The sequence below is a fragment of the Hylobates moloch genome, unplaced genomic scaffold (genome assembly GCF_009828535.3).
Source record: "Hylobates moloch isolate HMO894 unplaced genomic scaffold, HMol_V3 SCAFFOLD_10, whole genome shotgun sequence".
Classification (NCBI taxonomy): domain Eukaryota; kingdom Metazoa; phylum Chordata; class Mammalia; order Primates; family Hylobatidae; genus Hylobates; species Hylobates moloch.
This window is the reverse complement of record NW_026652285.1, coordinates 29,666,890-29,679,118: the sequence shown is the minus strand read 5'-3', so window position 1 is coordinate 29,679,118 and position 12,229 is coordinate 29,666,890. Positions and strand designations below refer to the sequence as shown.

The 12,229-nt window shown below is 49.0% G+C and overlaps 1 long non-coding RNA gene across 1 annotated transcript in view; it reads right to left on the bottom strand.

Moving 5' to 3' along the window:
* The window catches only part of LOC131384367 (uncharacterized), a 39,152-nt gene extending 27,945 nt beyond the window's left edge, over positions 1–11,207 (bottom strand). The window contains exons 1-3 of the long non-coding RNA XR_009215155.1: positions 11,130–11,207; positions 10,872–10,947; positions 1,475–1,559 (exon numbers count right to left, since the gene is read on the bottom strand). This is a non-coding gene — a long non-coding RNA (uncharacterized LOC131384367). The remainder of the gene's footprint in view (positions 1–1,474; positions 1,560–10,871; positions 10,948–11,129) is intronic.
* Between the last annotated feature and the right edge of the window lie 1,022 nt (positions 11,208–12,229).

Below are 12,229 nucleotides of genomic sequence, written 5' to 3'. Positions count from 1 at the left end.
ACTGTCTCAAAAAATTAATTAATTAATTAAAAATAAAAATAAAATGAAAGTTGTTTTCATTTTAGCCCAGTGTTCATTTAACTCAAGTTGGTGGACTGGATTCATTTGTGAGGGGGAAAAAAGTTGTTCTTTTTTAGGGTCTCACTGTCACCCAGGCTGGAGTGATGTGACATGATCATGGCCTATGCAGCCTTGACCTCCTGGGTTCCAGTGATCTTCTACCTCAGCCTCCCAAGTAGCTGGGACTTACAGGCTTGTGCCACCACACCTGGCTAATTTTTTAATTTTTTTTTTTTTTTTGTAGAGATGGGGGTCTCACTATTTTGCCCAGGCTGGTCTCAAACTTCTGGGCTCAAGCAATCCTCCCACCTCAGCCTCCCAAAGTGCTGAGATTACAGGCTTGAGCTACTGCACTCAGCCAGAAAATAAGGCCTTAGAAATAAATTATCAGTGATCATGTTCTTAGAAGCAAAATATAATTAGGGAGTTGTCATTATTTTTAGCTGAGTATAGAATCCACCTTAAAACACAGAATAATAATTATTAACATATTCAGTGCATACGACCCTGTTCTGAGTGCTTTATATATATTACTTAATTTGCACAAGAACCCTATAAGGTGGTTTCTATAATCATTCCGTCTTTCAGAAAACTGAGGCACAGAGGGGTCTCAGCCACACACCTACGAAGTGGCAGGTTTATGCCCGTGTAGGTAGGTCACTGTCCACATTCTTAACCACCAGGCTCTACTCCTTCTTGCCCAGTGTAAGATTATTATCTAACTTTGATACATTTTATATTCTTAGACATTTTCAGGAACTTATTACACGTGAAAAAAAATGACTGGGTACAGTGGCTCATGCCTGTAATCCCAGCACTTTGGGAGGCCGAGGTGGGCAGATCACAAGGTCAGGAGTTCGAGACCAGCGTGGCCAACATGGTGAAACCCCATCTCTACTAAAAATACAAAAAAATAGCAGGGCGTGGTGGTGGGCACCTGTAATCCCAGCTACTCGGGAGGCTGAGACAGGAGAATCACTTGACCCCGGGAGGCAGAGGTTGCAGTGAGCTGAGACTGCGCCACCGCACTCCTGCCTGGGTGACAGAGCGAGACTCCATCTAAAATAATAATAATAATAATAAGACAAAGTTATACTGGGATAGGACAGTCCTTGGGGAAGCCATTTCTCTTTGCTACTTAGCTTTTGTGAACATGCTGCGGTCAGCTTTCAGACCTCAGGTTAAAGACGGATTGAGGAGGAATTTAGGTGAGATCAAGATAGAAGTCATCTTGCCATGATCAGAGTCATCAGCTTGTGAATAATCCTATTTATACTTAGGAGGCTGAGTTCTGTTCCAGGAAACACACTAAAACTCCTGCACAAGGCAGAAGCCCACGTGTTTGAAACAAAAGAAAACATCTTTGGAAAGGGGCTGCTCAGATGCAGGATGTTTGCATGGGGTGGAGATTTACCTGTCACTGGGAACATTGCCAGTAGCCTGGAGTGTAGCTGCAACCGGACACTGATCCACTTGGATGCAGGGAAACTGAGGTCAGCCTGGGAGGAGGGGAAGGATAGAGGATGTACCCACTGTGCCGATCTGATCTCAGATCTCCCCGAAGCAGGTTAGGTGTTAGAATTTCAAAGTGAAGAGGCGAGTGCTTCATCAGGATGGATGCTGACAGCCCTTAAGCTTGGAAACCAGATTTGCTGGGAGTAAACATCCAGGTGGGCCTAGACTGGAAAGCTGGTACCCAGTTAGTTAGACCATTTTATGGGTCACAAAACCTTTGAAAAGCTGCAAACACTCCAGAAAAAAATAAAAAAGTACTTGTGCATATAGTGCAGATTTAACACAGGCACTGTATCTCCTACCCTCAAACAAATCCATGCCCCTCCCCAGGTTAAGAGCGCCTGCAGAGCGTGAGGGTATTTGGGATGTGAGCCATGAGCCAGGAAGGCTAAAAGGGCCGAGCAACATGGGTCACATGATCCATCCTCTGGTTCAATGCCAGGTCCGGAAGGTTACAAAAGGTCTCCGCACCAGGCTATGCCTGTCAGAACCCCTCACAAGCTGTTCTCATTCACACTCACAGCATCTCTGCGAGAGGCATGGGGTGGCAACCTCATTCCTCCCATGGCCATTCAGGAAAAGGGAGAGCCGGATGCCCTGTCCATCTGTCCATCCTGGGGCCTGCCCTCCCTGCCTGTCCCCACACCTTGCCCCTCAGGCTGGGCAGACACCCCAGCCATCTGCCTTTCCTCTACTTCTAGTGTGGGAGGTGGGTGGAGGGGAGTCAGGGTGTCTACAGACAGGGTTTCAGCTCGAGGAGGCCTGGGGACCCAAAATTCAAACCACTTAGGAAGAGGCTGTTGTGAAAAGGGATGGTGCGGTGTAGGGCCCAGCAAAGAGCTCGGAGGGCCTTGAATAGCAGGATGCAGGATGAGGGGGCCAGGTTCCTCACAAATGGGACCAAGGAGGCTGTGGAGGTTCTTCAGGGAGAGGGTGGAGCAGGATGAGGGTGGAGCTGCAGGAGGCTCCGGGCAGCCCCTCGACTGTCCTGCAAGCACAGGCTGATGGAGGCTGTTGGCCGTGGCTATGGTAGAAGCTGTGGTTGGGAGAGAGGTGGCAGGGGAGTGTCCCATCAAAGCATGGAGCTGTGGAGGAGGCATCCCAGAGTGGGCTCTGCCCCCGCCTGCAGAAGGGGGTGTGGAGGAAAGGCTTCAGATGCAAAATGCAATGCCCCAGGCCCCAGGAGAGGGGCAGGAACTTCTGATGCCGCTGAGCAGTAGCTTCCTGAAGCTGCCCCAGGTGCTTGTGTCCAGCCCTGTGCGCTCCTAGAGTCAACATGCATCACCCCAAGCACGTTTCTTTTTTTTTTTTTTGAGACAGGGTCTCGCTCTGTTACCCAGGCTGAAGTGTAGCGGCATGATTACGGTTCATAGCAGCCTCAATCTCATCAAGTCAAGCAATCCTCCTGCCTCAGCCTCCCAGGTAGCTGGGACCATAGGCATGGCACTATGTGCAGCTTCTTTTTTTTTTTTTTTTTTTTAGTAGAGACAAGGACCCCCATGTTGCCCAGGCTGGTCTTGAACTCCTGGCTTCAAGCAATCCTCCCTCCTCAGCTTCCCAAAAAGCTAGGATTACAGGCATGAGCCACTGCACCTGACCTTGAGCACATGTTTCTTGGACAAGTGCCAGCTGTTGGCATCTGTGTGGCTAGAGAGTGGGAATCAGGACGGAGGTGAAGAGAGGGGCAAGGTCAAGGGCAGGGGGTGATATTGGTGTCATTGCAAACAGACCTGGGCACACATGTCTGTGAGGGAGAATCAGGAGATGATATTGCTGAAGGAAGCTACATGTTTGCACAGGGGCTCTCAAAGCCAAGCTGTCACATCCTCATCCTTGGCTCACTAGATCTTTAGCAGACAGAGCTGGCCTACCCTGGGGCACCCTACAGGGCAAAGGCTATGAGATCAGGGTTCACACACCTTACTTAGAGAATCCAGGGCCAGAGAGCACCAGGTTCAACCTTCTCATCAATATGCATGCAGTTGGCTCAAGTTCTATGCAAGCCCCAAAAGCGGTGGGTCTTGCCCAGAAATCACTGAGATCATCAAGAGTGGGAAAGTATGGACCACAGCAGACAGACTGGGCTCAAATCCTGGCTGCGCCACCGATGAGCTCGGCAATCTTGGTCACACAACCTGACCTATCTGAGCCCCAGTTTCCTGACATGGACAATAGGGGTAATAGCACTAACAGTAAATGGAAGGACACACATCCAAGCACTGCACTCCATCCTGACAAATGCTGGTTCTCTGTCCAGGTCTTTGGGTACCACACCTGCCTCAGTCCTCTCACCTACCCACTCAGCTTGTCGACGAAGGCTGTGGCTCCTGACTTGTGTATTAGCTTCCCATCACTGCATTTAAAAAATGACCCACAACTTAGTAGCTTAAAACAACAAATGTTTAGTATCTCACAGCTTCTGTGAATCAGAGATTCAGAAGCAGCTTGGCTGGGTGGTTCTGGCTCAGGGTCTCCAATGAGGTTGCAGACAAAACATTGGCCTGGGCTGCAGTTCTCCGAAGGCTTGACTGGGGATGGTGGGTCGGCTTCCAAGATGGCTTATTCCCACAGCTCTTGGCAAAAGGCCTCGTTTCTTTGCCAGCTATTGGCAGGAGGCTTCAGTTTCTCACCATCTCTCCACTGGGTTGCTTGAGTGTCCTCACAGCATGGCAGCTGGCTTTCCCTTGCAGTGAGTAATCCAGGAGAGAGAAGGAAGCCATGGTGCCTTTCATGACCTAGTCTCAGAAGTCACATACTCTTGTTTCTACTTTCTGCATTAGAAGGAAGTCACTGAGTCCACCCACACTCAAGGAGAGGAAAATTAGGCTCTGCCACTTCAGGAAGGAGGCTCAACGAATTTTTAGACATATTATGAAACCACCACGACTTAAAACAAATGTCCTCTCCTCTCCAGTGACTTTTGGCTTTTCTTACATAGAACAGAAACAAATGGGCTAGGGACCCTTGGCAAATGGGGAGCCCTGAGTGTTGGCGTGTCTGGCTGAAGTGAGGCTAAGATAGCCATAGATCTCAGGACCCTGCCAAGGTCTCCATGATCCTCGGCGAACAGCCCCTGGAGGATAAAGCAGGACTGGCCAGGGGTAGGGGTGGGCGGGGTGGGGGGGGTGATGCAGGCACACCACACCATCCTGCAGCCCCATTCTAATGGCCTGAGTTGGGCTCGGAGGGGAATGAGCCGCCAAACCCACACGACTCATCCAAGAGCCAGGGGGCAATTGTAACAATTTGGGGCACAGCTAAGACAGTCAGTCGGGGTTTGTACCTTAAGTCGGGGAGAGTCCTGGCACCCTTTGGGAGGTCTCTGTGTGCCAGTATTTCCCATTATCCCAGATTATGAGAGTCACCTGCAGTGCTTGTTAAAGGGCCCCAGCTCTTTTTTGTTTGTTTTTTTTGAGATGGAGTGTCACTCTGTCACCCAGGTTGGAGTGCAGTGATGCAATCTTGGCTCACTGCAACCTCTGCCTCCCAGGTTCAAGTGATTCTCCTGCTTCAGCCTCCCGAGTACCTGGGATTACAGGTGCCCACCACCACGCCCAGCTAATTTTTGTATTTTTAGTAGAGATGGGGTTTCACCATGTTGGCCATGCTGGTCTTCAACTCCTGATCTCAGGTGATTCACCTGCCTCAGCCTTCCAAAGTGCTGAGATTACAGGCGTGAGCCACTGCATCTGGTAAAGGGCCCCAGCTCTAACCGACTGCTTCCTAATTTTTTACAGCAGAGGACAGGTGATCCAGAAAGTTAGCAAGTGCCCTGGGATTCTTATGCTCATTTGATAGGAGAAATGATTTGATAGGAGAAAGGACATTTGGGAAGTATCGTAGGGCTAACGGGAAGGAGGACAAGCCAGTGAGAACCACAGCTGGCTTCTATGATCTGTAAAATGGGAACAACCAGGATTACCTTGATTGCCTAAAAGCAAAAGCCTCAAACAAATGGCTTCTTGGGGTTCCTTTCAGCTTTGGACCAGGGCAGAGAAATGAAGATTTCAGCAACTGGAATTTTAGCCCCAGGAAACTCCCTTAGGGAAAGAGATGGCAGTTAAGGCAGAGGAAGCAAGCATCCCCATCTTTCCCCTGGGTGCTGAGACACATCTGAGGAGTTGGTGTCTTGGGGCCCTCTAGAGCCCCCCGGGGCTGCTCACCCACTCAGTAGCCTTGGCAGAAGAAAATGTGTCAGCTGGGCTTGGCAGCTCTCCCAGCACCAGCCCAAGATGCTCTGAACAGAAATAAAATCTGCCTTCTCACTCCAGAGGATGGGCTCTCCTGCTCCCTATGAGTCAGCCCCACACGTGCAAACCCAGAATAAGTTGGGTGGACAGATGGAGGGAAGAAGGGAGGGGAACCTGATGCAGGCTGTGGGGCAAGCTGGCAAATCCAAGGGCTTTGTTGGCAGGGAGATCTGGGTTCGAGTCCTGCCTCCACCACCTCCTGGCTCTGTGATCTTGAGCAAGTTGCATGGCCCCAGTTTCTTCATCTGTAAAATGGGAATAAAAATACCACCATGGGCCCAGGCGCAGTGGCTCACGTCTGTAATCCCTGCACTTTGGGAGGCCAAGGTGGGTGGATCACCTGAGGTCCGGAGTTCGAGACCAGCCTGACCAACACAGAGAAACCTCTTCTTTACTGAAAAAAAAAAAAAATTAGCGAGGCATGGTGGCACGTGCCTGTAATCTCAGCTACTTGGGAGGCTGAGGCAAGAGAATCGCTTGCACCCGGGAGGCAGAGGTTGTGGTGAGCCAAGATTACACCACTGCACTGCAGGCTGGGCAACAAGAGCAAAACTCCGTCTCAAAAAAAAAAAAAAAAAAAAAAAAAGCCACCATTGCAGTTATGAAGAGAAGACAGCAGAGCTTAGCTCTGGAGCCAGACTTCCTGAGTTGACTCCTGGCTCAACTACTTACCACCTGTGTAACCATGTGCGGGTCACCTACCTTCTTAAAGCCTGTCTCCCCATCTGTAAAATGGAGGTCATTATAGCGCCTACCCTACGGGTTGCTGTGAGGATTTAATGCATTAATTCATATAAAGCATTTAGGATACTAAAGGACCTGAGCACCTGAGAATCCTGGTATTCATGGGGGGTCCTGGAACAAATTTCCCACAGATACTGGGGGACAACTGTACTGCCAGGCACACTGTCAACGCTAAGTGCTCACTGTATAAAGGAAGGCTTGGCAGTAGCCAGGGACTGCTCTTTGTCACCCTATAGCATTCCCTTCCCTCCAGAAGGCTGTGCACCTGCCAGGTGCTGGATGGAGCTGGGGTGGAAAAGGTGGGGAAGGCAACTGGCCTTCACTGAATCTTGGTGACAGGCCACTGTGCCAGATGCTTCCACATCCAAGTCCTCCTCCTGCTCTGTCCCCTCCCTCCTTCCTCTCCTAGTTTGTTTCCATTCCATACTCCTTCACCCACACAGGTCATCCCCCAACCCCGTACTGCAACACTCCTAACCAGAGATCAGTTAGTTGACAAACTTGAACTGAGGTCCTCCCTAATCACAAAGCTCCATACAGAGTTCCCAGGAAGAAGCCAGGGTGCCAGGGGGTTGGGGGATAAGACAAAGGAAAAAACCAAAACCCAGATCTCAGGGAGCACTGGGTGCCCCACCTTGGAGAAGCAGGTGTGGCTGGAGGCCAGGTGGCAAGCCAGCTCTCACCACACCAGTGATAACGCCGCTCTAGGCCAGTGCTTTGCAATACTCTGGAATCAGCAGGCAGCTTTAAAAGTTCTGGTTCCAGCCCCAGAGAGTCCAAGGTAATGGAGATATGGTCCAGGCAGTAGGAGTTTTTAAAACTCTCCAGGTGATGTTCAGATGCAGCCAGGGCCGAAAGGTAGGACTCAGAACAGTGATGATGCTTAAACTGCGGCATGCATATGAATCATGTGGCGGACTTGTTAAAACACACATCACTGGGTCCCAACCCCAGAGTTTCTAATTCAGTAGGGCCTTGGGACTCACCCCAAAAGCTGCACTTCTAATATGTTTCCAAATGATGCTGATAATGCTAGTTCCCTGGGACTATACTTTGAGAACCACCCTCCTAGGATGGTGATCAACAAACTACAGCCCTTGAACCAGAAATCCAGCCTGTTTTGTAAATAAAGTTTTATTAAAACACAGCCATGCCCACTGATTTACATATTGTCTATGTCTACTGTCACAATACAAGAGTTGAGTAGTCAGGACAGAGACCACGTGCCTTGCATAGTCTAAAATACAATCGAGCTCTTTACAGAAAACGATTGCTGACCCCAGTTCCAGAAACCTGTGAAGCCACAGATAGCAGGATCCTGGGTCCCTGAGTGACTGCCTGGAGCAGAGCTTTCCTACTGACCTGGAGGTGTTTTATGAGGAAGAAATAACTGTCAACATTCTTTAAAGCACTGTATTTTGAGGCCTCTTTATTACAGTGGCTCAGCCTCTGCTACATTCCCAATCCTGGCTCCAGCATATCCTGGCTATCCTTATAACCTCTTGAGCCTCAGTTTGCCCATGTGAAAAATGTGAATAATAATGACCCTATGGGTTATTGGAAGGATTAAATAAAATATAAAACCCTGGCAATAGATCTTAGTTTTCTTACTGCTGCTCCCTTTGAGGGTGGGAGAAGGAAATCATTTCTGTTCCCCAAGAAGTCCCAGTTGGCTGGGGGAAAGCAGGTGACCATCTTTGTCACCCTACAGCATTCACTTCTGACCCTATGACATGTCGCAGTCTGACATGCCAGAGAAAGTTGCTAAACCTCTAGATGCTTGTTTTGCTCCTAAGCCAAAACACACTCCACTTCCCCACTCCCATCCCCTGTTCCAAATTAATCCAGTTTTCTTTTATTTGGAGGCTGCCATAGCTGTTCACTTACACAAGTGTCCTTTTCGACTCCATGAGCCAATCTTGGAGCTACTTTAAAATAACAGTTTCTCTAGGTGGGGAAGCCTCTGGCTGGGCTAGAGGGTGAGGCAACTGGCTTAAGTGGCCGCCCACGGCTGGGGAGGGAAGGAGCTACAGGAGAGCACTCTAAACCAAGGTCAGTAATTATATGGTTTCTAGTTGGCTCGCTTAGTGCCAGCTGTGGAGTGAGGTTGCCACTCCCCCCTACTGGTAGAGAGTGGGTCGCTTGCTTTAAAAGTATATCTTTGTCATCTGCTGAATGTCAAATACTGTGTTAAGGAGCTGGGGAGGAAGGCAGGGGAAGGGACACATAAGAAACAGACCTAGAAATGTCACCATCACCAGCACTTTACAGGACGCAGCTAGAAAGAGGCCAAGAAGGCCAGGTGCGGTGGCTCATGCCTGTAATCCCAGCACTTTGGGAGGCCGAGGCGTGTTGATCACCTGAGGTCAGGAGTTCGAGACCAGCCTGGCCAACATGGTGAAACCCTGTCTCTACTAAAAATACAAAAATTAGCCAGGCATGGTGGTGTGCACCTGTAATCCCAGCTACTTGGGAGGCTGAGGCAGGAGAATCGTTTGAACCCAGGAGGTGGAGGTTGTAGTGAGCTGAGATTGTGCCACTGCACTCCAGCCTGGGTGACAGAGCAAGACTGCATCAAAAAAAAAAAAAAAAAAAAAGAGAGAGAGAGAAAAAGGAGAGGAGAGGAGAGGCCAAGAAGCCACCAGGTCTAAAGACTCAGGGGTGCCAGGGTCCCTGCATTAGAGCCCCTTCCACACCTGGCTGATCACCCAGTCACCTGGAGAGTTTATAAAATATGCAGGTTCCCAGGTCTACCCAGGCCCATAGAAGCAGATTCTCCACAGTTGTAAGCAAGCTCTTTGGGTGATTCTCATGGTGCCCGGCACTGACCTTAGAATAGACTCTGAGGCAACACTACATGAAATGTAATAAGAAGAAGGACTTTGACATTCACAGATCTGGGTTTAGATTCCAGGTCCAGGGCACAAAAAGGACCAATCATAAAAGTAAAAATGGATAAGTTGTACTATATCAAGATAAAAAAAAACTCTGCTCTTCAAGACATACCATTAAGAAAATGAAGACAGGCTATAGACTGATACAAACTATCTGCAAAAACTAGAGATCCCATTTGACCCAGCAATCCCATTACTGGGTATATGCACAAAGGATTATAAATCATGCTACTATAAAGACACATGCACATATACGTTTATTGCAGCACTATTCACAATAGCAAATACTTGGAACCAACCCAAATGTCCATCAATGATAGACTGGATTAAGAAAAATGTGGCACATATACACCATGGAATACTATGCAGCCATAAAAAAGGATGAGTTCCTGTCCTTTGTAGGGACACGGATGTAGTTGGAAACCATCATTCTCAGCAAACTATTGCAAGGACAGAAAACCAAACATGGCATGTTCTCACTCATAGGTGGGAATTGAACAATGAGAACACTTGGACACAGGGTGGGGAACATCACACACCGGGGCCTGTCATGGGGTAGGGGGAGGGGGGATAGCATTAGGAGATATACCTAATGTAAATGACAAGTTAATGGGTGCAGCACACCAACATGGCACATGTATACATATGTAACAAACCTGCACGTTGTGCACATGTTCCCTAGAACTTAAAGTATAATAAAAAAAGAATATTAAAAAAAAGAAACTATCTGCAAAACATATATCTGATAAAGGACCAGTATCCAGAAAATAAAAAAAAAAACTCTCAAAACTCAATAGCAAGCCAATAAAAAAGAACCAACCCAATAAACAACCAATTTTTTTAATGGACAAAAAATCTGAACAAGTATGAACTAAACAAGAGCTACAGATGGCAAATAAGGACGCAGAAGATGCCCAACAATATTAGACATTAGGAAAATATAAATTAAAGCTACAAGATACCACCTAACACCTATGAGAACGGCTTAAATCAAACCCCGGGTCTACTGATTACTATCTGTAAAACCTCAGGCAAAGTACTCGACCACGCTGTGCCTCAGTTTACACAGTTGTAAGACAGGGATAATGCCTACTCCGTGGGGTTATTCTCAAAAATTTTTAAAGTAATGTATCAAGAGTGTACATCACTAGGTGCCTTCGGTTTCCACTTTTCCTTTGCCCCACCTTTTCTCCTATACAAGGGACCTGAATCATTTACTCAAGTTTTTTTACTCTGTAATACTTTACAATCTAAAGCCTAATTATCTTGTTTCTATTTCATAGGAAAAGAGACTGTTGAAGGTAGGCACGGTGATGGCAGGGAGAAAGAACAGCAAAAGATACCCGCAACGTACCCACTCTCTCGTTCGCTCCTTTGTTCATTCACTCATTCATTCATCATGACGTACCTGATGCCTTCAGACACTGCACTAGGATCATAGAGATGAAGGAGCCCCAATCCCTTCAGTCAGGGAGCCCTCGTTCCTGCAGGGGAGACAGAAACATCCTCTCAGCCTGGCCTCTCTCAGTTGAGTAACAGACCCAGTTCACCCCAGCTCCGGGAAAGTTAGGCCTCATGTGGCTGGAAAAGCTGGGGCTCACAGACCCAAGGAAGCAACCAGAGCCTCAGGCGCTCAAAACCCCAAGACGCTCCCCCAGTCTCTCACGTCTGCTTGTCTCTTCTTTCGCGGGGGTCTCGCCCTCTCTCTCACATCCCAGATCCCGCCGCCTCCACGTGCTGGGCCCCACCTGCAGCCTACGCTGTGCCTACACGTGAGCAGCTCGTGTTTGCCCAGGGGAGGATTCTGATTGGCCCTGCTTGGGGGACACACTCTATCTTTTGGCCAATCACCTTCACGGGGACGGCAGTCACGTGCGAGCTGAGCGTGCAGCTCCCAGGAAGCAGGGCCAGAGACAACTTGGATGCAGGTGGTTAACCGGGAGGCAACCATGTGAAGCAATGAGGGGGTGAGGAGGGTGAATGAGGCGGTTCTTAAGTGGGCCTGAAGCGGTGTAGAGTACACATCAGAATTGACTCCCTGAAGACCGGGAGGCTGAAGCACCTATCCCCCTCCTCTTACCTCCCACTTCCTTCTCCCACCATTACCATTCCAGGTTGCACCTGTGCAAGGACTCCGCAGAAAAGGCACAATGAGGAGCAGCCACTGGAGCTGGGGTTGGAAGAGGGCCAAGGGGTGAGATGCCAGGCACAAAAGCCTCTGCTCCTGTGGCCAGGAAAGCAAAATGATGAAGAAGAGGGTGGGAAAGCTGGGCGTGGTGGCACGTGCTTGTGGTCCCAGCCACTCGAGAGGCTGAGGCAGGAGGATTGCTTGAACCCATGAGTTCGAGACCAGCCTGGGCAACATAAGAAAACCCAGTCTCAAAAAAAAAAAAAGGGCAGGGACGGGAACACTTTCTGGGTACAACCCGGTTGTGGGGATGCTCCCACAATCTAGCAGCACCTCCACCAACAGTTATAATACAATGTCCTTAGGGAGCTGCCTGGCCCAGGCCAGGGTCAGCAGGGCCAAGATCAGTTTTCTTCAAACCACCCTATTCATTCCCTCCCCTACCCTCCAAGGGCTGCCTATGGTATTCTCACCTTCAGAAGTCCGGCAGGGCAAGGGGGCCACTCCACCCTGGCTCTTAGGCCCTGAGCAGTGATGGCAGAAAACCCATCCCAGTGCCACTCTTCCCATTCTCGCACAGAGAAATGTTAAAGAAACACATTCCTGCCAGATACTGAACTTTTCTCCTTTCCACTTTG